Below are 26,893 nucleotides of genomic sequence, written 5' to 3' on the forward strand. Positions count from 1 at the left end.
TAGTGTGTCATACTGTTTTTTTTTTTTAAATTCTCCCTGAAAACAAAAAAATAGTGGGAGATTAAAATTGGCATTTCTGCTTGAGTGCTGGTCTTGTGTGTGCCATCTGTCTCAAAATATTGGGGCACAGAACACCTAGTGTGTCATACTGGGAATTTTTTTTTTTTTTAAATTCTCCCTGAAAACAAAAAAAAAGTGGGAGATTAAGATTGGCATTTCTGCCTGAGTGCCAGTCCTGTGTGTGCCATCTGTCTCAAATTATTGGGGCACAGAAAACCTAGTGTGTCATACTGGGATTTTTTTTTTTTTTTAATTCTCCCTGAAAAAAAAAAATAGTGGGAGATTAAGATTGGCATTTCTGCTTGAGTGCCAGTCCTGTGTGTGCCATCTGTCTCAAATTATTGGGGCACAGAAAACCTAGTGTGTCATACTGGTTTTTTTTTTTTAAATTCTCCCTGAAAACAAAAAAAAAAGTGGGAGATTAAGATTGGCATTTCTGCCTGAGTGCCATCCTGTGTGTGCCATCTGTCTCAAATTATTGGGGCACAGAAAACCTAGTGTGTCATACTGGTTTTTTTTTTTAAATTCTCCCTGAAAACAAAAAAATAGTGGGAGATTAAAATTGGCATTGCTGCTTGAGTGCTGGTCTTGTGTGTGCCATCTGTCTCAAAATATTGGGGCACAGAACACCTAGTGTGTCATACTGGGAATTTTTTTTTTTTAAATTCTCCCTGAAAACAAAAAAAAAAGTGGGAGATTAAGATTGGCATTTCTGCCTGAGTGCCAGTCCTGTGTGTGCCATCTGTCTCAAATTATTGGGGCACAGAAAACCTAGTGTGTCATACTGGGAATTTATTTTTTATTTTTTTAATTCTCCCTGAAAACAAAAAAAAATAGTGGGAGATTAAGATTGGCATTTCTGCTTGAGTGCCAGTCCTGTGTGTGCCATCTGTCTCAAATTATTGGGGCACAGAAAACCTAGTGTGTCATACTGGTTTTTTTTTTTTAAATTCTCCCTGAAAACAAAAAAAAAGTGGGAGATTAAGATTGGCATTTCTGCTTGAGTGCCAGTCCTGTGTGTGCCATCTGTCTCAAATTATTGGGGTACAGAAAACCTAGTGTGTCATACTGGGATTTTTTTTTTTTTTTAATTCTCCCTGAAAAAAAAAAAATAGTGGGAGATTAAGATTGGCATTTCTGCTTGAGTGCCGTTCCTGTGTGTGCCATCTGTCTCAAAATATTGGGGCACAGAACACCTAGTGTATCATACTGGGAATTTATTTTTTTTTTAAATTCTCCCTGAAAACAAAAAAAAGTGGGAGATTAAGATTGGCATTTCTGCTTGAGTGCCAGTCCTGTGTGTGCCATCTGTCTCAAATTATTGGGGCACAGAAAACCTAGTGTGTCATACTGGGAATTTTTATTTATTTTTTTTAAATTCCCTATGAAAAAAAAAAATAGTGGGAGATTAAGATTGGCATTTCTGCTTGAGTGCCGGTCCTGTGTGTGCCATCTGTCTCAAATTATTGGGGCACAGAAAACCTAGTGTGTCATACTGGGTTTTTTTTTAAAATTCTCCCTGAAAAAAAAAATAGTGGGAGATTAAGATTGGCATTTCTGCTTGAGTGCCGGTCCTGTGTGTGCCATCTGTCTCAAATTATTGGGGCACAGAAAACCTAGTGTGTCATACTGGGAATTTTTTTTTTTTTTTTTTAATTCTCCCTGAAAACAAAAAAAAATAGTGGGAGATTAAGATTGGCATTTCTGCTTGAGTGCCAGTCCTGTGTGTGCCATCTGTCTCAAATTATTGGGGCACAGAAAACCTAGTGTGTCATACTGGGAATTTTTTTTTTTTTTTTTATTCTCCCTGAAAACAAAAAAAAATAGTGGGAGATTAAGATTGGCATTTCTGCTTGAGTGCCAGTCCTGTGTGTTCCATCTGTCTCAAATTATTGGGGCACAGAAAACCTAGTGTGTCATACTGGGAATTTTTTTTTTTTTTAATTCCCTATGAAAAAAAAAAAATAGTGGGAGATTAAGATTGGCATTTCTGCTTGAGTGCCGGTCCTGTGTGTGCCATCTGTCTCAAATTATTGGGGCACAGAAAACCTAGTGTGTCATACTGGGAATTTATTTATTTTTTTTATTCTCCATGAAAACAAAAAAAAATAGTGGGAGATTAAGATTGGCATTTCTGCTTGAGTGCCAGTCCTGTGTGTGCCATCTGTCTCAAATTATTGGGGCACAGAAATCCTAGTGTGTCATACTGGGTTTTTTTTTTAAATTCTCCCTGAAAACAAAAAAATAGTGGGAGATTAAGATTGGCATTTCTGCTTGAGTGCTGGTCCTGTGTGTGCCATCTGTCTCAAAATATTGGGGCACAGAACACCTAGTGTGTCATACTGGGAATTTTTTTTTGTTTTAAATTCTCCCTGAAAACAAAAAAAAAGTGGGAGATTAAGATTGGCATTTCTGCTTGATTGCCAGTCCTGTGTGTGCCATCTGTCTCAAAATATTGGGGCACAGAACACCTAGTGTGTCATACTGGGAATTTTTTTTTTTTTAATTCTCCCTGAAAACAAAAAAAAATAGTGGGAGATTAAGATTGGCATTTCTGCTTGAGTGCCAGTCCTGTGTGTGCCATCTGTCTCAAAATATTGGGGCACAGAACACCTAGTGTGTCATACTGGGAATTTTTTTTTTTTAATTCTCCCTGAAAACAAAAAAAAATAGTGGGAGATTAAGATTGGCATTTCTGCTTGAGTGCCAGTCCTGTGTGTGCCATCTGTCTCAAATTATTGGGGCACAGAAAACCTAGTGTGTCATACTGGGAATTTTTTTTTTTTTTTTAATTCTCCCTGAAAACAAAAAAAAATAGTGGGAGATTAAGATTGGCATTTCTGCTTGAGTGCCAGACCTGTTTGTGCCATCTGTCTCAAATTATTGGGGCACAGAAAACCTAGTGTGTCATACTGGGAATTTTTTTTTTTTTTAATTCTCCCTGAAAACAAAAAAAAATAGTGGGAGATTAAGATTGGCATTTCTGCTTGAGTGCCAGTCCTGTGTGTGCCATCTGTCTCAAATTATTGGGGCACAGAAAACCTAGTGTGTCATACTGGGATTTTTTTTTTTTTTAATTCTCCCTGAAAACAAAAAAAATAGTGGGAGATTAAGATTGGCATTTCTGCTTGAGTGCCGGTCCTGTGTGTGCCATCTGTCTCAAATTATTGGGGCACAGAAAACCTAGTGTGTCATACTGGGAATTTATTTTTTTTTTTTAATTCTCCCTGAAAACAAAAAAAAATAGTGGGAGATTAAGATTGGCATTTCTGCTTGAGTGCCAGTCCTGTGTGTGCCATCTGTCTCAAATTATTGGGGCACAGAAAACCTAGTGTGTCATACTGGGAATTTATTTTATTTTTTTTTAATTCTCCCTGAAAACAAAAAAAAATAGTGGGAGATTAAGATTGGCATTTCTGCTTGAGTGCCAGTCCTGTGTGTGCCATCTGTCTCAAATTATTGGGGCACAGAAAACCTAGTGTGTCATACTGGGAATTTTTATTTATTTTTTTTAAATTCCCTATGAAAAAAAAAAATAGTGGGAGATTAAGATTGGCATTTCTGCTTGAGTGCCGGTCCTGTGTGTGCCATCTGTCTCAAATTATTGGGGCACAGAAAACCTAGTGTGTCATACTGGGTTTTTTTTTTAAATTCTCCCTGAAAAAAAAAAATAGTGGGAGATTAAGATTGGCATTTCTGCTTGAGTGCTGGTCCTGTGTGTGCCATCTGTCTCAAATTATTGGGGCACAGAAAACCTAGTGTGTCATACTGGGATTTTTTTTTTTTTTAATTCTCCCTGAAAAAATAAAAAATAGTGGGAGATTAAGATTGGCATTTCTGCTTGAGTGCCAGTCCTGTGTGTGCCATCTGTCTCAAATTATTGGGGCACAGAAAACCTAGTGTGTCATACTGGGAATTTTTTTTTTTTTTTAATTCTCCCTGAAAACAAAAAAAAATAGTCGGAGATTAAGATTGGCATTTCTGCTTGAGTGCCAGTCCTGTGTGTGCCATCTGTCTCAAATTATTGGGGCACAGAAAACCTAGTGTGTCATACTGGGATTTTTTTATTTTTTTAATTCTCCCTGAAAACAAAAAAAATAGTGGGAGATTAAGATTGGCATTTCTGCTTGAGTGCCGGTCCTGTGTGTGCCATCTGTCTCAAATTGTTGGGGCACAGAAAACCTAGTGTGTCATACTGGGAATTTTTTTTTTTTTTTTTTAATTCTCCCTGAAAACAAAAAAAAATAATGGGAGATTAAGATTGGCATTTCTGCTTGAGTGCCAGTCCTGTGTGTGCCATCTGTCTCAAATTGTTGGGGCACAGAAAACCTAGTGTGTCATACTGGGAATTTATTTATTTTTTTTTTAATTCTCCCTGAAAACAAAAAAAAATAGTGGGAGATTAAGATTGGCATTTCTGCTTGAGTGCCAGTCCTGTGTGTTCCATCTGTCTCAAATTATTGGGGCACAGAAAACCTAGTGTGTCATACTGGGAATTTTTTTTTTTTTTTTTAAATTCCCTATGAAAAAAAAAAAATAGTGGGAGATTAAGATTGGCATTTCTGCTTGAGTGCCGGTCCTGTGTGTGCCATCTGTCTCAAATTATTGGGGCACAGAAAACCTAGTGTGTCATACTGGGAATTTATTTTTTTTTTTTTAATTCTCCCTGAAAACAAAAAAAAATAGTGGGAGATTAAGATTGGCATTTCTGCTTGAGTGCCAGTCCTGTGTGTGCCATCTGTCTCAAATTATTGGGGCACAGAAAACCTTGTGTGTCATACTGGGTTTTTTTTTAAATTCTCCCTGAAAACAAAAAAATAGTGGGAGATTAAGATTGGCATTTCTGCTTGAGTGCTGGTCCTGTGTGTGCCATCTGTCTCAAAATATTGGGGCACAGAACACCTAGTGTGTCATACTGGGAATTTTTTTTTGTTTTAAATTCTCCCTGAAAACAAAAAAAATAGTGGGAGATTAAGATTGGCATTTCTGCTTGAGTGCCAGTCCTGTGTGTGCCATCTGTCTCAAAATATTGGGGCACAGAACACCTAGTGTGTCATACTGGGAATTTTTTTTTTTTAATTCTCCCTGAAAACAAAAAAAAATAGTGGGAGATTAAGATTGGCATTTCTGCTTGAGTGCCAGTCCTGTGTGTGCCATCTGTCTCAAATTATTGGGGCACAGAAAACCTAGTGTGTCATACTGGGATTTTTTTTTTTTTAATTCTCCCTGAAAACAAAAAAAATAGTGGGAGATTAAGATTGGCATTTCTGCTTGAGTGCTGGTCCTGTGTGTGCCATCTGTCTCAAATTATTGGGGCACAGAAAACCTAGTGTGTCATACTGGGAATTTTTTTTTTTTTTTTTTTAATTCTCCCTGAAAACAAAAAAAAATAGTGGGAGATTAAGATTGGCATTTCTGCTTGAGTGCCAGACCTGTTTGTGCCATCTGTCTCAAATTATTGGGGCACAGAAAACCTAGTGTGTCATACTGGGAATTTTTTTTTTTTTTAATTCTCCCTGAAAACAAAAAAAAATAGTGGGAGATTAAGATTGGCATTTCTGCTTGAGTGCCAGTCCTGTGTGTGCCATCTGTCTCAAATTATTGGGGCACAGAAAACCTAGTGTGTCATACTGGGATTTTTTTTTTTTAATTCTCCCTGAAAACAAAAAAAATAGTGGGAGATTAAGATTGGCATTTCTGCTTGAGTGCCGGTCCTGTGTGTGCCATCTGTCTCAAATTATTGGGGCACAGAAAACCTAGTGTGTCATACTGGGAATTTATTTATTTTTTTTTAATTCTCCCTGAAAACAAAAAAAAATAGTGGGAGATTAAGATTGGCATTTCTGCTTGAGTGCCAGTCCTGTGTGTGCCATCTGTCTCAAATTATTGGGGCACAGAAAACCTAGTGTGTCATACTGGGAATTTTTTTTTTTTTTTTTAATTCTCCCTGAAAACAAAAAAAAATAGTGGGAGATTAAGATTGGCATTTCTGCTTGAGTGCCAGTCCTGTGTGTGCCATCTGTCTCAAATTATTGGGGCACAGAAAACCTAGTGTGTCATACTGGGATTTTTTTTTTTTTTAATTCTCCCTGAAAACAAAAAAAATAGTGGGAGATTAAGATTGGCATTTCTGCTTGAGTGCCGGTCCTGTGTGTGCCATCTGTCTCAAATTATTGGGGCACAGAAAACCTAGTGTGTCATACTGGGAATTTTTTTTTTTTTTTGATTCTCCCTGAAAACAAAAAAAAATAGTGGGAGATTAAGATTGGCATTTCTGCTTGAGTGCCAGTCCTGTGTGTGCCATCTGTCTCAAATTATTGGGGCACAGAAAACCTAGTGTGTCATACTGGGAATTTTATTTTTTTTTTTAAATTCCCTATGAAAAAAAAAAATAGTGGGAGATTAAGATTGGCATTTCTGCTTGAGTGCCGGTCCTGTGTGTGCCATCTGTCTCAAATTATTGGGGCACAGAAAACCTAGTGTGTCATACTGGGTTTTTTTTTTTAATTCTCCCTGAAAACAAAAAAAAATAGTGGGAGATTAAGATTGGCATTTCTGCTTGAGTGCCAGTCCTGTGTGTGCCATCTGTCTCAAATTATTGGGGCACAGAAAACCTAGTGTGTCATACTGGGTTTTTTTTTTTAAATTCTCCCTAAAAACAAAAAAATAGTGGGAGATTAAGATTGGCATTTCTGCTTGAGTGCTGGTCCTGTGTGTGCCATCTGTCTCAAAATATTGGGGCACAGAACACCTAGTGTGTCATACTGGGAATTTTTTTTTTTTTTAATTCTCCCTGAAAACAAAAAAAAAGTGGGAGATTAAGATTGGCATTTCTGCTTGAGTGCCAGTCCTGTGTGTGCCATCTGTCTCAAAATATTGGGGCACAGAACACCTAGTGTGTCATACTGGGAATTTTTTTTTTTAATTCTCCCTGAAAACAAAAAAAAAAGTGGGAGATTAAGATTGGCATTTCTGCTTGAGTGCCAGTCCTGTGTGTGCCATCTGTCTCAAATTATTGGGGCACAGAAAACCTAGTGTGTCATACTGGGAATTTATTTATTTTTTTTAATTCTCCCTGAAAACAAAAAAAAATAGTGGGAGATTAAGATTGGCATTTCTGCTTGAGTGCCAGTCTTGTGTGTGCCATCTGTCTCAAATTATTGGGGCACAGAAAACCTAGTGTGTCATACTGGTAATTTATTTTTTTTTAATTCTCCCTGAAAAAAAAAAATAGTGGGAGATTAAGATTGGCATTTCTGCTTGAGTGCCGTTCCTGTGTGTGCCATCTGTCTCAAAATATTGGGGCACAGAACACCTAGTGTGTCATACTGGGAATTTTTTTTTTTTTAAATTCTCCCTGAAAACAGAAAAATAGTGGGAGATTAAGATTGGCATTTCTGCTTGAGTGCTGGTCCTGTGTGTGCCATCTGTCTCAAAATATTGGGGCACAGAACACCTAGTGTGTCATACTGGGAATTTTTTTTTTTTTAAATTCTCCCTGAAAACAAAAAAAAAAGTGGGAGATTAAGATTGGCATTTCTGCTTGAGTGCCAGTCCTGTGTGTGCCATCTGTCTCAAATTGTTGGGGCACAGAAAACCTAGTGTGTCATACTGGGAATTTATTTTTTTTTTTTTTAATTCTCCCTGAAAACAAAAAAAAATAGTGGGAGATTAAGATTGGCATTTCTGCTTGAGTGCCAGTCCTGTGTGTTCCATCTGTCTCAAATTATTGGGGCACAGAAAACCTAGTGTGTCATACTGGGAATTTTTTTTTTTTTTTTTAAATTCCCTATGAAAAAAAAAAAATAGTGGGAGATTAAGATTGGCATTTCTGCTTGAGTGCCGGTCCTGTGTGTGCCATCTGTCTCAAATTATTGGGGCACAGAAAACCTAGTGTGTCATACTGGGAATTTATTTTTTTTTTTTAATTCTCCCTGAAAACAAAAAAAAATAGTGGGAGATTAAGATTGGCATTTCTGCTTGAGTGCCAGTCCTGTGTGTGCCATCTGTCTCAAATTATTGGGGCACAGAAAACCTTGTGTGTCATACTGGGTTTTTTTTTAAATTCTCCCTGAAAACAAAAAAATAGTGGGAGATTAAGATTGGCATTTCTGCTTGAGTGCTGGTCCTGTGTGTGCCATCTGTCTCAAAATATTGGGGCACAGAACACCTAGTGTGTCATACTGGGAATTTTTTTTTGTTTTAAATTCTCCCTGAAAACAAAAAAAATAGTGGGAGATTAAGATTGGCATTTCTGCTTGAGTGCCAGTCCTGTGTGTGCCATCTGTCTCAAAATATTGGGGCACAGAACACCTAGTGTGTCATACTGGGAATTTTTTTTTTTTAATTCTCCCTGAAAACAAAAAAAAATAGTGGGAGATTAAGATTGGCATTTCTGCTTGAGTGCCAGTCCTGTGTGTGCCATCTGTCTCAAATTATTGGGGCACAGAAAACCTAGTGTGTCATACTGGGATTTTTTTTTTTTTAATTCTCCCTGAAAACAAAAAAAATAGTGGGAGATTAAGATTGGCATTTCTGCTTGAGTGCTGGTCCTGTGTGTGCCATCTGTCTCAAATTATTGGGGCACAGAAAACCTAGTGTGTCATACTGGGAATTTTTTTTTTTTTTTTTTTAATTCTCCCTGAAAACAAAAAAAAATAGTGGGAGATTAAGATTGGCATTTCTGCTTGAGTGCCAGACCTGTTTGTGCCATCTGTCTCAAATTATTGGGGCACAGAAAACCTAGTGTGTCATACTGGGAATTTTTTTTTTTTTTTAATTCTCCCTGAAAACAAAAAAAAATAGTGGGAGATTAAGATTGGCATTTCTGCTTGAGTGCCAGTCCTGTGTGTGCCATCTGTCTCAAATTATTGGGGCACAGAAAACCTAGTGTGTCATACTGGGATTTTTTTTTTTTTTAATTCTCCCTGAAAACAAAAAAAATAGTGGGAGATTAAGATTGGCATTTCTGCTTGAGTGCCGGTCCTGTGTGTGCCATCTGTCTCAAATTATTGGGGCACAGAAAACCTAGTGTGTCATACTGGGAATTTATTTATTTTTTTTTAATTCTCCCTGAAAACAAAAAAAAATAGTGGGAGATTAAGATTGGCATTTCTGCTTGAGTGCCAGTCCTGTGTGTGCCATCTGTCTCAAATTATTGGGGCACAGAAAACCTAGTGTGTCATACTGGGAATTTTTTTTTTTTTTTTAATTCTCCCTGAAAACAAAAAAAAATAGTGGGAGATTAAGATTGGCATTTCTGCTTGAGTGCCAGTCCTGTGTGTGCCATCTGTCTCAAATTATTGGGGCACAGAAAACCTAGTGTGTCATACTGGGATTTTTTTTTTTTTTAATTCTCCCTGAAAACAAAAAAAATAGTGGGAGATTAAGATTGGCATTTCTGCTTGAGTGCCAGTCCTGTGTGTGCCATCTGTCTCAAATTATTGGGGCACAGAAAACCTAGTGTGTCATACTGGGAATTTATTTTTTTTTTTGATTCTCCCTGAAAACAAAAAAAAATAGTGGGAGATTAAGATTGGCATTTCTGCTTGAGTGCCAGTCCTGTGTGTGCCATCTGTCTCAAATTATTGGGGCACAGAAAACCTAGTGTGTCATACTGGGAATTTTATTTTTTTTTTTAAATTCCCTATGAAAAAAAAAAATAGTGGGAGATTAAGATTGGCATTTCTGCTTGAGTGCCGGTCCTGTGTGTGCCATCTGTCTCAAATTATTGGGGCACAGAAAACCTAGTGTGTCATACTGGGTTTTTTTTTTTAATTCTCCCTGAAAACAAAAAAAAATAGTGGGAGATTAAGATTGGCATTTCTGCTTGAGTGCCAGTCCTGTGTGTGCCATCTGTCTCAAATTATTGGGGCACAGAAAACCTAGTGTGTCATACTGGGTTTTTTTTTTTAAATTCTCCCTAAAAACAAAAAAATAGTGGGAGATTAAGATTGGCATTTCTGCTTGAGTGCTGGTCCTGTGTGTGCCATCTGTCTCAAAATATTGGGGCACAGAACACCTAGTGTGTCATACTGGGAATTTTTTTTTTTTTTAATTCTCCCTGAAAACAAAAAAAAAGTGGGAGATTAAGATTGGCATTTCTGCTTGAGTGCCAGTCCTGTGTGTGCCATCTGTCTCAAAATATTGGGGCACAGAACTCCTAGTGTGTCATACTGGGAATTTTTTTTTTTAATTCTCCCTGAAAACAAAAAAAAAAGTGGGAGATTAAGATTGGCATTTCTGCTTGAGTGCCAGTCCTGTGTGTGCCATCTGTCTCAAATTATTGGGGCACAGAAAACCTAGTGTGTCATACTGGGAATTTATTTTTTTTTTTTAATTCTCCCTGAAAACAAAAAAAAATAGTGGGAGATTAAGATTGGCATTTCTGCTTGAGTGCCAGTCTTGTGTGTGCCATCTGTCTCAAATTATTGGGGCACAGAAAACCTAGTGTGTCATACTGGTAATTTATTTTTTTTTAATTCTCCCTGAAAAAAAAAAATAGTGGGAGATTAAGATTGGCATTTCTGCTTGAGTGCCGTTCCTGTGTGTGCCATCTGTCTCAAAATATTGGGGCACAGAAAACCTAGTGTGTCATACTGGGAATTTTTTTTTTTTTAAATTCTCCCTGAAAACAAAAAAAAAAGTGGGAGATTAAGATTGGCATTTCTGCCTGAGTGCCATCCTGTGTGTGCCATCTGTCTCAAATTATTGGGGCACAGAAAACCTAGTGTGTCATACTGGTTTTTTTTTTTAAATTCTCCCTGAAAACAAAAAAATAGTGGGAGATTAAAATTGGCATTTCTGCTTGAGTGCTGGTCTTGTGTGTGCCATCTGTCTCAAAATATTGGGGCACAGAACACCTAGTGTGTCATACTGGGAATTTTTTTTTTTTTTAAATTCTCCCTGAAAACAAAAAAAAAGTGGGAGATTAAGATTGGCATTTCTGCCTGAGTGCCAGTCCTGTGTGTGCCATCTGTCTCAAATTATTGGGGCACAGAAAACCTAGTGTGTCATACTGGGATTTTTTTTTTTTTTTAATTCTCCCTGAAAAAAAAAAAATAGTGGGAGATTAAGATTGGCATTTCTGCTTGAGTGCCAGTCCTGTGTGTGCCATCTGTCTCAAATTATTGGGGCACAGAAAACCTAGTGTGTCATACTGGTTTTTTTTTTTTAAATTCTCCCTGAAAACAAAAAAAAAAGTGGGAGATTAAGATTGGCATTTCTGCCTGAGTGCCATCCTGTGTGTGCCATCTGTCTCAAATTATTGGGGCACAGAAAACCTAGTGTGTCATACTGGTTTTTTTTTTTAAATTCTCCCTGAAAACAAAAAAATAGTGGGAGATTAAAATTGGCATTGCTGCTTGAGTGCTGGTCTTGTGTGTGCCATCTGTCTCAAACTATTGGGGCACAGAACACCTAGTGTGTCATACTGGGAATTTTTTTTTTTTAAATTCTCCCTGAAAACAAAAAAAAAAGTGGGAGATTAAGATTGGCATTTCTGCCTGAGTGCCAGTCCTGTGTGTGCCATCTGTCTCAAATTATTGGGGCACAGAAAACCTAGTGTGTCATACTGGGAATTTATTTTTATTTTTTTAATTCTCCCTGAAAACAAAAAAAAATAGTGGGAGATTAAGATTGGCATTTCTGCTTGAGTGCCAGTCCTGTGTGTGCCATCTGTCTCAAATTATTGGGGCACAGAAAACCTAGTGTGTCATACTGGTTTTTTTTTTTTAAATTCTCCCTGAAAACAAAAAAATAGTGGGAGATTAAGATTGGCATTTCTGCTTGAGTGCCGATCCTGTGTGTGCCATCTGTCTCAAATTATTGGGGCACAGAAAACCTAGTGTGTCATACTGGGAATTTATTTTTTTTTTTTTAATTCTCCCTGAAAACAAAAAAAATAGTTTGAGATTAAGATTGGCATTTCTGCTTGAGTGCCAGTCCTGTGTGTGCCATCTGTCTCAAATTATTGGGGCACAGAACACCTAGTGTGTCATACTGGGAATTTTTTTTTTTTTTTTAATTCCCTATGAAAAAAAAAAAATAGTGGGAGATTAAGATTGGCATTTCTGCTTGAGTGCCAGTCCTGTGTGTGCCATCTGTCTCAAATTATTGGGGCACAGAAAACCTGGTGTGTCATACTGGGATTTTTTTTTTTTTTTTAAATTCTCCCTGAAAACAAAAAAAATAGTTGGAGATTAAGATTGGCATTTCAACTTGAGTGCCGGTCCTGTGTGTGCCATCTGTCTCAAATTATTGGGGCACAGAAACCCTAGTGTGTCATACTGGGAATTTTCTTTTTTTTTTAAATTCTCCCTGAAAACAAAAAAAATAGTGGGAGATTAAGATTGGCATTTCTGCATAAATGCCGGTCCTGTGTGTGCCATCTGTCTCAAATATTTGGGGCACAGAAAACCTAGTGTGTCATACTGGGAAATTTTTTATTTTTTTTAATTCTCCCTGAAAACAAAAAAAATATTGGGAGATTAAGATTGGCATTTCTGCTTGAGTGCCAGTCCTGTGTGTGCCATCTGACTCAAATTATTGGGGCACAGAAAACCTGGTGTGTCATACTGGGATTTATTTTTTTTTTTTAATTCTCCCTGAAAACAAAAAAAAATAGTGGGAGATTAAGATTGGCATTTCTGCTTGAGTGCCGGTCCTGTGTGTGCCATCTCTCAAATTATTGGGGCACAGAAAACCTAGTGTGTCATACTGGGAATTTTTTTTTTCTTAAATTCTCCCTGAAAACAAAAAAAAGTGGGAGATTAAGATTGGCATTTCTGCTTGAGTGCCAGTCCTGTGTGTGCCATCTGTCTCAAATTATTGGGGCACAGAAAACCTAGTGTGTCATACTGGGATTTTATTTATTTTTTTTTAATTCTCCCTGAAAACAAAAAAAAATAGTGGGAGATTAAGATTGGCATTTCTGCTTGAGTGCCAGTCCTGTGTGTGCCATCTGTCTCAAATTATTGGGGCACAGAAAACCTAGTGTGTCATACTGGGAATTTATTTATTTTTTTTTAATTCTCCCTGAAAACAAAAAAAAATAGTGGGAGATTAAGATTGGCATTTCTGCTTGAGTGCCAGTCCTGTGTGTGCCATCTGTCTCAAATTATTGGGGCACAGAACACCTAGTGTGTCATACTGGGAATTTTTTTTTTTTTTTTTAATTCCCTATGAAAAAAAAAAATAGTGGGAGATTAAGATTGGCATTTCTGCTTGAGTGCCAGTCCTGTGTGTGCCATCTGTCTCAAATTATTGGGGCACAGAAAACCTGGTGTGTCATACTGGTCTTTTTTTTTTTTTTTTAAATTCTCCCTGAAAACAAAAAAAATAGTTGGAGATTAAGATTGGCATTTCAACTTGAGTGCCGGTCCTGTGTGTGCCATCTGTCTCAAATTATTGGGGCACAGAAACCCTAGTGTGTCATACTGGGAATTTTCTTTTTTTTTAAATTCTCCCTGAAAACAAAAAAAATAGTGGGAGATTAAGATTGGCATTTCTGCTTGAGTGCCAGTCCTGTGTGTGCCATCTGTCTCAAATTATTGGGGCACAGAAAACCTAGTGTGTCATACTGGGAATTTTTTTTTTTTTTTAATTCTCCCTGAAAACAAAAAAAAAATAGTGGGAGATTAAGATTGGCATTTCTGCTTGAGTGCCAGTCCTGTGTGTGCCATCTGTCTCAAATTATTGGGGCACAGAAAACCTAGTGTGTCATACTGGGATTTTTTTTTTTTTTTATTCTCCCTGAAAACAAAAAAAATAGTGGGAGATTAAGATTGGCATTTCTGCTTGAGTGCCGGTCCTGTGTGTGCCATCTGTCTCAAATTATTGGGGCACAGAAAACCTAGTGTGTCATACTGGGAATTTATTATTTTTTTTTTTAATTCTCCCTGAAAACAAAAAAAAATAGTGGGAGATTAAGATTGGCATTTCTGCTTGAGTGCCAGTCCTGTGTGTGCCATCTGTCTCAAATTATTGGGGCACAGAAAACCTAGTGTGTCATACTGGGAATTTATTTTTTTTTTTTATTCTCCCTGAAAACAAAAAAAAATAGTCGGAGATTAAGATTGGCATTTCTGCTTGAGTGCCAGTCCTGTGTGTGCCATCTGTCTCAAATTATTGGGGCACAGAAAACCTAGTGTGTCATACTGGGATTTTTTTTTTTTTTAATTCTCCCTGAAAACAAAAAAATAGTGGGAGATTAAGATTGGCATTTCTGCTTGAGTGCCGGTCCTGTGTGTGCCATCTGTCTCAAATTATTGGGGCACAGAAAACCTAGTGTGTCATACTGGGAATTTATTTCTTTTTTTTTTAATTCTCCCTGAAAACAAAAAAAAATAGTGGGAGATTAAGATTGGCATTTCTGCTTGAGTGCCAGTCCTGTGTGTTCCATCTGTCTCAAATTATTGGGGCACAGAAAACCTAGTGTGTCATACTGGGAATTTTTTTTTTTTTTTAAATTCCCTATGAAAAAAAAAATAGTGGGAGATTAAGATTGGCATTTCTGCTTGAGTGCCGGTCCTGTGTGTGCCATCTGTCTCAAATTATTGGGGCACAGAAAACCTAGTGTGTCATACTGGGAATTTTTTTTTTTTTTTTATTCTCCCTGAAAACAAAAAAAAATAGTGGGAGATTAAGATTGGCATTTCTGCTTGAGTGCCAGACCTGTTTGTGCCATCTGTCTCAAATTATTGGGGCACAGAAAACCTAGTGTGTCATACTGGGAATTTTTTTTTTTTTTTAATTCTCCCTGAAAACAAAAAAAAATAGTGGGAGATTAAGATTGGCATTTCTGCTTGAGTGCCAGTCCTGTGTGTGCCATCTGTCTCAAATTATTGGGGCACAGAAAACCTAGTGTGTCATACTGGGATTTTTTTTTTTTTTAATTCTCCCTGAAAACCAAAAAAATAGTGGGAGATTAAGATTGGCATTTCTGCTTGAGTGCCGGTCCTGTGTGTGCCATCTGTCTCAAATTATTGGGGCACAGAAAACCTAGTGTGTCATACTGGGAATTTATTTATTTTTTTTTAATTCTCCCTGAAAACAAAAAAAAATAGTGGGAGATTAAGATTGGCATTTCTGCTTGAGTGCCAGTCCTGTGTGTGCCATCTGTCTCAAATTATTGGGGCACAGAAAACCTAGTGTGTCATACTGGGAATTTTTTTTTTTTTTTTTAATTCTCCCTGAAAACAAAAAAAAATAGTGGGAGATTAAGATTGGCATTTCTGCTTGAGTGCCAGTCCTGTGTGTGCCATCTGTCTCAAATTATTGGGGCACAGAAAACCTAGTGTGTCATACTGGGATTTTTTTTTTTTTTAATTCTCCCTGAAAACAAAAAAAATAGTGGGAGATTAAGATTGGCATTTCTGCTTGAGTGCCGGTCCTGTGTGTGCCATCTGTCTCAAATTATTGGGGCACAGAAAACCTAGTGTGTCATACTGGGAATTTATTTTTTTTTTTGATTCTCCCTGAAAACAAAAAAAAATAGTGGGAGATTAAGATTGGCATTTCTGCTTGAGTGCCAGTCCTGTGTGTGCCATCTGTCTCAAATTATTGGGGCACAGAAAACCTAGTGTGTCATACTGGGAATTTTATTTTTTTTTTTAAATTCCCTATGAAAAAAAAAAATAGTGGGAGATTAAGATTGGCATTTCTGCTTGAGTGCCGGTCCTGTGTGTGCCATCTGTCTCAAATTATTGGGGCACAGAAAACCTAGTGTGTCATACTGGGTTTTTTTTTTTTAATTCTCCCTGAAAACAAAAAAAAATAGTGGGAGATTAAGATTGGCATTTCTGCTTGAGTGCCAGTCCTGTGTGTGCCATCTGTCTCAAATTATTGGGGCACAGAAAACCTAGTGTGTCATACTGGGTTTTTTTTTTTAAATTCTCCCTAAAAACAAAAAAATAGTGGGAGATTAAGATTGGCATTTCTGCTTGAGTGCTGGTCCTGTGTGTGCCATCTGTCTCAAAATATTGGGGCACAGAACACCTAGTGTGTCATACTGGGAATTTTTTTTTTTTTTAATTCTCCCTGAAAACAAAAAAAAAGTGGGAGATTAAGATTGGCATTTCTGCTTGAGTGCCAGTCCTGTGTGTGCCATCTGTCTCAAAATATTGGGGCACAGAACACCTAGTGTGTCATACTGGGAATTTTTTTTTTTAATTCTCCCTGAAAACAAAAAAAAAAGTGGGAGATTAAGATTGGCATTTCTGCTTGAGTGCCAGTCCTGTGTGTGCCATCTGTCTCAAATTATTGGGGCACAGAAAACCTAGTGTGTCATACTGGGAATTTATTTTTTTTTTTTAATTCTCCCTGAAAACAAAAAAAAATAGTGGGAGATTAAGATTGGCATTTCTGCTTGAGTGCCAGTCTTGTGTGTGCCATCTGTCTCAAATTATTGGGGCACAGAAAACCTAGTGTGTCATACTGGTAATTTATTTTTTTTTAATTCTCCCTGAAAAAAAAAAATAGTGGGAGATTAAGATTGGCATTTCTGCTTGAGTGCCGTTCCTGTGTGTGCCATCTGTCTCAAAATATTGGGGCACAGAACACCTAGTGTGTCATACTGGGAATTTTTTTTTTTTTAAATTCTCCCTGAAAACAGAAAAATAGTGGGAGATTAAGATTGGCATTTCTGCTTGAGTGCTGGTCCTGTGTGTGCCATCTGTCTCAAAATATTGGGGCACAGAACACCTAGTGTGTCATACTGGGAATTTTTTTTTTTTTTAATTCTCCCTGAAAACAAAAAAAAAAGTGGGAGATTAAGATTGGCATTTCTGCCTGAGTGCCATCCTGTGTGTGCCATCTGTCTCAAATTATTGGGGCACAGAAAACCTAGTGTGTCATACTGTTTTTTTTTTTTAAATTCTCCCTGAAAACAAAAAAATAGTGGGAGATTAAAATTGGCATTTCTGCTTGAGTGCTGGTCTTGTGTGTGCCATCTGTCTCAAAATATTGGGGCACAGAACACCTAGTGTGTCATACTGGGAATTTTTTTTTTTTTTAAATTCTCCCTGAAAACAAAAAAAAAGTGGGAGATTAAGATTGGCATTTCTGCCTGAGTGCCAGTCCTGTGTGTGCCATCTGTCTCAAATTATTGGGGCACAGAAAACCTAGTGTGTCATACTGGGATTTTTTTTTTTTTAATTCTCCCTGAAAAAAAAAAAATAGTGGGAGATTAAGATTGGCATTTCTGCTTGAGTGCCAGTCCTGTGTGTGCCATCTGTCTCAAATTGTTGGGGCACAGAAAACCTAGTGTGTCATACTGGTTTTTTTTTTTTAAATTCTCCCTGAAAACAAAAAAAAAAGTGGGAGATTAAGATTGGCATTTCTGCCTGAGTGCCATCCTGTGTGTGCCATCTGTCTCAAATTATTGGGGCACAGAAAACCTAGTGTGTCATACTGGTTTTTTTTTTTAAATTCTCCCTGAAAACAAAAAAATAGTGGGAGATTAAAATTGGCATTGCTGCTTGAGTGCTGGTCTTGTGTGTGCCATCTGTCTCAAAATATTGGGGCACAGAACACCTAGTGTGTCATACTGGGAATTTTTTTTTTTTTAAATTCTCCCTGAAAACAAAAAAAAAAGTGGGAGATTAAGATTGGCATTTCTGCCTGAGTGCCAGTCCTGTGTGTGCCATCTGTCTCAAATTATTGGGGCACAGAAAACCTAGTGTGTCATACTGGGAATTTATTTTTTATTTTTTTAATTCTCCCTGAAAACAAAAAAAAATAGTGGGAGATTAAGATTGGCATTTCTGCTTGAGTGCCAGTCCTGTGTGTGCCATCTGTCTCAAATTATTGGGGCACAGAAAACCTAGTGTGTCATACTGGTTTTTTTTTTTTAAATTCTCCCTGAAAACAAAAAAATAGTGGGAGATTAAGATTGGCATTTCTGCTTGAGTGCCGATCCTGTGTGTGCCATCTGTCTCAAATTATTGGGGCACAGAAAACCTAGTGTGTCATACTGGGAATTTATTTTTTTTTTTTTAATTCTCCCTGAAAACAAAAAAAATAGTTTGAGATTAAGATTGGCATTTCTGCTTGAGTGCCAGTCCTGTGTGTGCCATCTGTCTCAAATTATTGGGGCACAGAACACCTAGTGTGTCATACTGGGAATTTTTTTTTTTTTTTTAATTCCCTATGAAAAAAAAAAAATAGTGGGAGATTAAGATTGGCATTTCTGCTTGAGTGCCAGTCCTGTGTGTGCCATCTGTCTCAAATTATTGGGGCACAGAAAACCTGGTGTGTCATACTGGGATTTTTTTTTTTTTTTTAAATTCTCCCTGAAAACAAAAAAAATAGTTGGAGATTAAGATTGGCATTTCAACTTGAGTGCCGGTCCTGTGTGTGCCATCTGTCTCAAATTATTGGGGCACAGAAACCCTAGTGTGTCATACTGGGAATTTTCTTTTTTTTTTAAATTCTCCCTGAAAACAAAAAAAATAGTGGGAGATTAAGATTGGCATTTCTGCATAAATGCCGGTCCTGTGTGTGCCATCTGTCTCAAATATTTGGGGCACAGAAAACCTAGTGTGTCATACTGGGAAATTTTTTATTTTTTTTAATTCTCCCTGAAAACAAAAAAAATATTGGGAGATTAAGATTGGCATTTCTGCTTGAGTGCCAGTCCTGTGTGTGCCATCTGACTCAAATTATTGGGGCACAGAAAACCTGGTGTGTCATACTGGGATTTATTTTTTTTTTTTAATTCTCCCTGAAAACAAAAAAAAATAGTGGGAGATTAAGATTGGCATTTCTGCTTGAGTGCCGGTCCTGTGTGTGCCATCTCTCAAATTATTGGGGCACAGAAAACCTAGTGTGTCATACTGGGAATTTTTTTTTTCTTAAATTCTCCCTGAAAACAAAAAAAAGTGGGAGATTAAGATTGGCATTTCTGCTTGAGTGCCAGTCCTGTGTGTGCCATCTGTCTCAAATTATTGGGGCACAGAAAACCTAGTGTGTCATACTGGGATTTTATTTATTTTTTTTTAATTCTCCCTGAAAACAAAAAAAAATAGTGGGAGATTAAGATTGGCATTTCTGCTTGAGTGCCAGTCCTGTGTGTGCCATCTGTCTCAAATTATTGGGGCACAGAAAACCTAGTGTGTCATACTGGGAATTTATTTATTTTTTTTTAATTCTCCCTGAAAACAAAAAAAAATAGTGGGAGATTAAGATTGGCATTTCTGCTTGAGTGCCAGTCCTGTGTGTGCCATCTGTCTCAAATTATTGGGGCACAGAACACCTAGTGTGTCATACTGGGAATTTTTTTTTTTTTTTTTAATTCCCTATGAAAAAAAAAAATAGTGGGAGATTAAGATTGGCATTTCTGCTTGAGTGCCAGTCCTGTGTGTGCCATCTGTCTCAAATTATTGGGGCACAGAAAACCTGGTGTGTCATACTGGGATTTTTTTTTTTTTTTTAAATTCTCCCTGAAAACAAAAAAAATAGTTGGAGATTAAGATTGGCATTTCAACTTGAGTGCCGGTCCTGTGTGTGCCATCTGTCTCAAATTATTGGGGCACAGAAACCCTAGTGTGTCATACTGGGAATTTTCTTTTTTTTTAAATTCTCCCTGAAAACAAAAAAAATAGTGGGAGATTAAGATTGGCATTTCTGCTTGAGTGCCAGTCCTGTGTGTGCCATCTGTCTCAAATTATTGGGGCACAGAAAACCTAGTGTGTCATACTGGGAATTTTTTTTTTTTTTTAATTCTCCCGGAAAACAAAAAAAAAATAGTGGGAGATTAAGATTGGCATTTCTGCTTGAGTGCCAGTCCTGTGTGTGCCATCTGTCTCAAATTATTGGGGCACAGAAAACCTAGTGTGTCATACTGGGATTTTTTTTTTTTTTAATTCTCCCTGAAAACAAAAAAAATAGTGGGAGATTAAGATTGGCATTTCTGCTTGAGTGCCGGTCCTGTGTGTGCCATCTGTCTCAAATTATTGGGGCACAGAACACCTAGTGTGTCATACTGGGAATTTTTTTTTTTTTTTTTAATTCCCTATGAAAAAAAAAAAATAGTGGGAGATTAAGATTGGCATTTCTGCTTGAGTGCCAGTCCTGTGTGTGCCATCTGTCTCAAATTATTGGGGCACAGAAAACCTGGTGTGTCATACTGGGATTTTTTTTTTTTTTTTAAATTCTCCCTGAAAACAAAAAAAATAGTTGGAGATTAAGATTGGCATTTCAACTTGAGTGCCGGTCCTGTGTGTGCCATCTGTCTCAAATTATTGGGGCACAGAAACCCTAGTGTGTCATACTGGGAATTTTCTTTTTTTTTTAAATTCTCCCTGAAAACAAAAAAAATAGTGGGAGATTAAGATTGGCATTTCTGCATAAATGCCGGTCCTGTGTGTGCCATCTGTCTCAAATATTTGGGGCACAGAAAACCTAGTGTGTCATACTGGGAAATTTTTTATTTTTTTTAATTCTCCCTGAAAACAAAAAAAATATTGGGAGATTAAGATTGGCATTTCTGCTTGAGTGCCAGTCCTGTGTGTGCCATCTGACTCAAATTATTGGGGCACAGAAAACCTGGTGTGTCATACTGGGATTTATTTTTTTTTTTTAATTCTCCCTGAAAACAAAAAAAAATAGTGGGAGATTAAGATTGGCATTTCTGCTTGAGTGCCGGTCCTGTGTGTGCCATCTCTCAAATTATTGGGGCACAGAAAACCTAGTGTGTCATACTGGGAATTTTTTTTTTCTTAAATTCTCCCTGAAAACAAAAAAAAGTGGGAGATTAAGATTGGCATTTCTGCTTGAGTGCCAGTCCTGTGTGTGCCATCTGTCTCAAATTATTGGGGCACAGAAAACCTAGTGTGTCATACTGGGATTTTATTTATTTTTTTTTAATTCTCCCTGAAAACAAAAAAAAATAGTGGGAGATTAAGATTGGCATTTCTGCTTGAGTGCCAGTCCTGTGTGTGCCATCTGTCTCAAATTATTGGGGCACAGAAAACCTAGTGTGTCATACTGGGAATTTATTTATTTTTTTTTAATTCTCCCTGAAAACAAAAAAAAATAGTGGGAGATTAAGATTGGCATTTCTGCTTGAGTGCCAGTCCTGTGTGTGCCATCTGTCTCAAATTATTGGGGCACAGAACACCTAGTGTGTCATACTGGGAATTTTTTTTTTTTTTTTTAATTCCCTATGAAAAAAAAAAATAGTGGGAGATTAAGATTGGCATTTCTGCTTGAGTGCCAGTCCTGTGTGTGCCATCTGTCTCAAATTATTGGGGCACAGAAAACCTGGTGTGTCATACTGGGATTTTTTTTTTTTTTTTAAATTCTCCCTGAAAACAAAAAAAATAGTTGGAGATTAAGATTGGCATTTCAACTTGAGTGCCGGTCCTGTGTGTGCCATCTGTCTCAAATTATTGGGGCACAGAAACCCTAGTGTGTCATACTGGGAATTTTCTTTTTTTTTAAATTCTCCCTGAAAACAAAAAAAATAGTGGGAGATTAAGATTGGCATTTCTGCTTGAGTGCCAGTCCTGTGTGTGCCATCTGTCTCAAATTATTGGGGCACAGAAAACCTAGTGTGTCATACTGGGAATTTTTTTTTTTTTTTAATTCTCCCGGAAAACAAAAAAAAAATAGTGGGAGATTAAGATTGGCATTTCTGCTTGAGTGCCAGTCCTGTGTGTGCCATCTGTCTCAAATTATTGGGGCACAGAAAACCTAGTGTGTCATACTGGGAATTTATTTATTTTTTTTTAATTCTCCCTGAAAACAAAAAAAAATAGTGGGAGATTAAGATTGGCATTTCTGCTTGAGTGCCAGTCCTGTGTGTGCCATCTGTCTCAAATTATTGGGGCACAGAACACCTAGTGTGTCATACTGGGAATTTTTTTTTTTTTTTTTAATTCCCTATGAAAAAAAAAAATAGTGGGAGATTAAGATTGGCATTTCTGCTTGAGTGCCAGTCCTGTGTGTGCCATCTGTCTCAAATTATTGGGGCACAGAAAACCTGGTGTGTCATACTGGGATTTTTTATTTTTTTTTAAATTCTCCCTGAAAACAAAAAAAATAGTTGGAGATTAAGATTGGCATTTCAACTTGAGTGCCGGTCCTGTGTGTGCCATCTGTCTCAAATTATTGGGGCACAGAAACCCTAGTGTGTCATACTGGGAATTTTCTTTTTTTTTAAATTCTCCCTGAAAACAAAAAAAATAGTGGGAGATTAAGATTGGCATTTCTGCTTGAGTGCCAGTCCTGTGTGTGCCATCTGTCTCAAATTATTGGGGCACAGAAAACCTAGTGTGTCATACTGGGAATTTTTTTTTTTTTTTAATTCTCCCGGAAAACAAAAAAAAAATAGTGGGAGATTAAGATTGGCATTTCTGCTTGAGTGCCAGTCCTGTGTGTGCCATCTGTCTCAAATTATTGGGGCACAGAAAACCTAGTGTGTCATACTGGGATTTTTTTTTTTTTTAATTCTCCCTGAAAACAAAAAAAATAGTGGGAGATTAAGATTGGCATTTCTGCTTGAGTGCCGGTCCTGTGTGTGCCATCTGTCTCAAATTATTGGGGCACAGAAAACCTAGTGTGTCATACTGGGAATTTATTATTTTTTTTTTTAATTCTCCCTGAAAACAAAAAAAAATAGTGGGAGATTAAGATTGGCATTTCTGCTTGAGTGCCAGTCCTGTGTGTGCCATCTGTCTCAAATTATTGGGGCACAGAAAACCTAGTGTGTCATACTGGGAATTTATTTTTTTTTTTTATTCTCCCTGAAAACAAAAAAAAATAGTCGGAGATTAAGATTGGCATTTCTGCTTGAGTGCCAGTCCTGTGTGTGCCATCTGTCTCAAATTATTGGGGCACAGAAAACCTAGTGTGTCATACTGGGATTTTTTTTTTTTTTAATTCTCCCTGAAAACAAAAAAATAGTGGGAGATTAAGATTGGCATTTCTGCTTGAGTGCCGGTCCTGTGTGTGCCATCTGTCTCAAATTATTGGGGCACAGAAAACCTAGTGTGTCATACTGGGAATTTATTTCTTTTTTTTTTAATTCTCCCTGAAAACAAAAAAAAATAGTGGGAGATTAAGATTGGCATTTCTGCTTGAGTGCCAGTCCTGTGTGTTCCATCTGTCTCAAATTATTGGGGCACAGAAAACCTAGTGTGTCATACTGGGAATTTTTTTTTTTTTTTAAATTCCCTATGAAAAAAAAAATAGTGGGAGATTAAGATTGGCATTTCTGCTTGAGTGCCGGTCCTGTGTGTGCCATCTGTCTCAAATTATTGGGGCACAGAAAACCTAGTGTGTCATACTGGGAATTTTTTTTTTTTTTTTATTCTCCCTGAAAACAAAAAAAAATAGTGGGAGATTAAGATTGGCATTTCTGCTTGAGTGCCAGTCCTGTGTGTGCCATCTGTCTCAAAATATTGGGGCACAGAACACCTAGTGTGTCATACTGGGAATTTTTTTTTGTTTTAAATTCTCCCTGAAAACAAAAAAAAAGTGGGAGATTAAGATTGGCATTTCTGCTTGAGTGCCAGTCCTGTGTGTGCCATCTGTCTCAAAATATTGGGGCACAGAACACCTAGTGTGTCATACTGGGAATTTTTTTTTTAATTCTCCCTGAAAACAAAAAAAAATAGTGGGAGATTAAGATTGGCATTTCTGCTTGAGTGCCAGTCCTGTGTGTGCCATCTGTCTCAAATTATTGGGGCACAGAAAACCTAGTGTGTCATACTGGTTTTTTTTTTTAAATTCTCCCTGAAAACAAAAAAATAGTGGGAGATTAAGATTGGCATTTCTGCTTGAGTGCTGGTCCTGTGTGTGCCATCTTTCTCAAAATATTGGGGCACAGAACACCTAGTGTGTCATACTGGGAATTTTTTTTTGTTTTAAATTCTCCCTGAAAACAAAAAAAAGTGGGAGATTAAGATTGGCATTTGTGCTTGAGTGCCAGTCCTGTGTGTGCCATCTGTCTCAAAATATTGGGGCACAGAACACCTAGTGTGTCATACTGGGAATTTTTTTTTTAATTCTCCCTGAAAACAAACAAAAATAGTGGGAGATTAAGATTGGCATTTCTGCTTGAGTGCCGGTCCTGTGTGTGCCATCTGTCTCAAATTATTGGGGCACAGAAAACCTAGTGTGTCATACTGGGAATTTTTTTTTTTTTTTCAATTCTCCCTGAAAACAAAAAAAAATAGTGGGAGATTAAGATTGGCATTTCTGCTTGAGTGCCAGACCTGTTTGTGCCATCTGTCTCAAATTATTGGGGCACAGAAAACCTAGTGTGTCATACTGGGAATTTTTTTTTTTTTTTAATTCTCCCTGAAAACAAAAAAAAAATAGTGGGAGATTAAGATTGGCATTTCTGCTTGAGTGCCAGTCCTGTGTGTGCCATCTGTCTCAAATTATTGGGGCACAGAAAACCTAGTGTGTCATACTGGGATTTTTTTTTTTTTTAATTCTCCCTGAAAACAAAAAAAATAGTGGGAGATTAAGATTGGCATTTCTGCTTGAGTGCCGGTCCTGTGTGTGCCATCTGTCTCAAATTATTGGGGCACAGAAAACCTAGTGTGTCATACTGGGAATTTATTATTTTTTTTTTAATTCTCCCTGAAAACAAAAAAAAATAGTGGGAGATTAAGATTGGCATTTCTGCTTGAGTGCCAGTCCTGTGTGTGCCATCTGTCTCAAATTATTGGGGCACAGAAAACCTAGTGTGTCATACTGGGAATTTTTTTTTTTTTTTATTCTCCCTGAAAACAAAAAAAAATAGTCGGAGATTAAGATTGGCATTTCTGCTTGAGTGCCAGTCCTGTGTGTGCCATCTGTCTCAAATTGTTGGGGCACAGAAAACCTAGTGTGTCATACTGGTTTTTTTTTTTTAAATTCTCCCTGAAAACAAAAAAAATAGTTTGAGATTAAGATTGGCATTTCTGCTTGAGTGCCAGTCCTGTGTGTGCCATCTGTCTCAAATTATTGGGGCACAGAACACCTAGTGTGTCATACTGGGAATTTTTTTTTTTTTTTTTAATTCCCTATGAAAAAAAAAAAATAGTGGGAGATTAAGATTGGCATTTCTGCTTGAGTGCCAGTCCTGTGTGTGCCATCTGTCTCAAATTATTGGGGCACAGAAAACCTGGTGTGTCATACTGGGATTTTTTTTTTTTTTTTAAATTCTCCCTGAAAACAAAAAAAATAGTTGGAGATTAAGATTGGCATTTCAACTTGAGTGCCGGTCCTGTGTGTGCCATCTGTCTCAAATTATTGGGGCACAGAAACCCTAGTGTGTCATACTGGGAATTTTCTTTTTTTTTTAAATTCTCCCTGAAAACAAAAAAAATAGTGGGAGATTAAGATTGGCATTTCTGCATAAATGCCGGTCCTGTGTGTGCCATCTGTCTCAAATATTTGGGGCACAGAAAACCTAGTGTGTCATACTGGGAAATTTTTTATTTTTTTTAATTCTCCCTGAAAACAAAAAAAATATTGGGAGATTAAGATTGGCATTTCTGCTTGAGTGCCAGTCCTGTGTGTGCCATCTGACTCAAATTATTGGGGCACAGAAAACCTGGTGTGTCATACTGGGATTTATTTTTTTTTTTTAATTCTCCCTGAAAACAAAAAAAAATAGTGGGAGATTAAGATTGGCATTTCTGCTTGAGTGCCGGTCCTGTGTGTGCCATCTCTCAAATTATTGGGGCACAGAAAACCTAGTGTGTCATACTGGGAATTTTTTTTTTCTTAAATTCTCCCTGAAAACAAAAAAAAGTGGGAGATTAAGATTGGCATTTCTGCTTGAGTGCCAGTCCTGTGTGTGCCATCTGTCTCAAATTATTGGGGCACAGAAAACCTAGTGTGTCATACTGGGATTTTATTTATTTTTTTTTAATTCTCCCTGAAAACAAAAAAAAATAGTGGGAGATTAAGATTGGCATTTCTGCTTGAGTGCCAGTCCTGTGTGTGCCATCTGTCTCAAATTATTGGGGCACAGAAAACCTAGTGTGTCATACTGGGAATTTATTTATTTTTTTTTAATTCTCCCTGAAAACAAAAAAAAATAGTGGGAGATTAAGATTGGCATTTCTGCTTGAGTGCCAGTCCTGTGTGTGCCATCTGTCTCAAATTATTGGGGCACAGAACACCTAGTGTGTCATACTGGGAATTTTTTTTTTTTTTTTTAATTCCCTATGAAAAAAAAAAATAGTGGGAGATTAAGATTGGCATTTCTGCTTGAGTGCCAGTCCTGTGTGTGCCATCTGTCTCAAATTATTGGGGCACAGAAAACCTGGTGTGTCATACTGGGATTTTTTTTTTTTTTTTAAATTCTCCCTGAAAACAAAAAAAATAGTTGGAGATTAAGATTGGCATTTCAACTTGAGTGCCGGTCCTGTGTGTGCCATCTGTCTCAAATTATTGGGGCACAGAAACCCTAGTGTGTCATACTGGGAATTTTCTTTTTTTTTAAATTCTCCCTGAAAACAAAAAAAATAGTGGGAGATTAAGATTGGCATTTCTGCTTGAGTGCCAGTCCTGTGTGTGCCATCTGTCTCAAATTATTGGGGCACAGAAAACCTAGTGTGTCATACTGGGAATTTTTTTTTTTTTTTAATTCTCCCGGAAAACAAAAAAAAAATAGTGGGAGATTAAGATTGGCATTTCTGCTTGAGTGCCAGTCCTGTGTGTGCCATCTGTCTCAAATTATTGGGGCACAGAAAACCTAGTGTGTCATACTGGGATTTTTTTTTTTTTTAATTCTCCCTGAAAACAAAAAAAATAGTGGGAGATTAAGATTGGCATTTCTGCTTGAGTGCCGGTCCTGTGTGTGCCATCTGTCTCAAATTATTGGGGCACA

The sequence above is a fragment of the Ranitomeya variabilis genome, chromosome 4 (assembly GCF_051348905.1).
Source record: "Ranitomeya variabilis isolate aRanVar5 chromosome 4, aRanVar5.hap1, whole genome shotgun sequence".
Lineage (NCBI taxonomy): Eukaryota > Metazoa > Chordata > Amphibia > Anura > Dendrobatidae > Ranitomeya > Ranitomeya variabilis.